Consider the following 551-nt stretch of genomic DNA (forward strand, 5'->3'; position numbering starts at 1 on the left):
GTGCGGGGGTGGGACGGGGTCCTTGGCGTGGAGCAGCCCTCTGGCTGCATGTGACAGTGGCGGCCAAGGTCTCCCCTGTGCATAAATGTGGACCTTGCTGGGCAGCAGCAGAACTCCAGGCTCAGAGAGTTCTCCACCACTCCTCCCGGCTCAGATTTCTCCACGCTCCTCCGGCTCAGAGGTCTCCACCGCTCCTCCGGCTCAGAGTTCTCCACTGTTCCTCCCAGGCTCACGAGGCACACAGGCTACCCAACGCCAGCGGCCCAGGAGGCTGGACCACAGGTAAGATGAGGCCCAAGTCCTGCCTCTGGGAACTGGGCCCTGCCTTGGCTCTGCCCTCCTTGTTCCCACAGGATCTTGGTGCCCACCAGGCCTCGGTCCCGACTTCTCCCGCTGCCCGGCACGAGACTCTTCCCCCAGGACAGCCATCTCCTGGTGCTGAAGAGCTGACCCTTTGCAGAGCTGCCCGCAGAACCGCCCGCCGTTCCTTTTTCCTATGCATATACTTCTTTGAGGGTCTGGCCTAAAGAGGTATAGGGCATGGGAAAATG

This window comes from Mandrillus leucophaeus, unplaced genomic scaffold, assembly GCF_000951045.1.
Source record: "Mandrillus leucophaeus isolate KB7577 unplaced genomic scaffold, Mleu.le_1.0 Scaffold219, whole genome shotgun sequence".
Lineage (NCBI taxonomy): Eukaryota > Metazoa > Chordata > Mammalia > Primates > Cercopithecidae > Mandrillus > Mandrillus leucophaeus.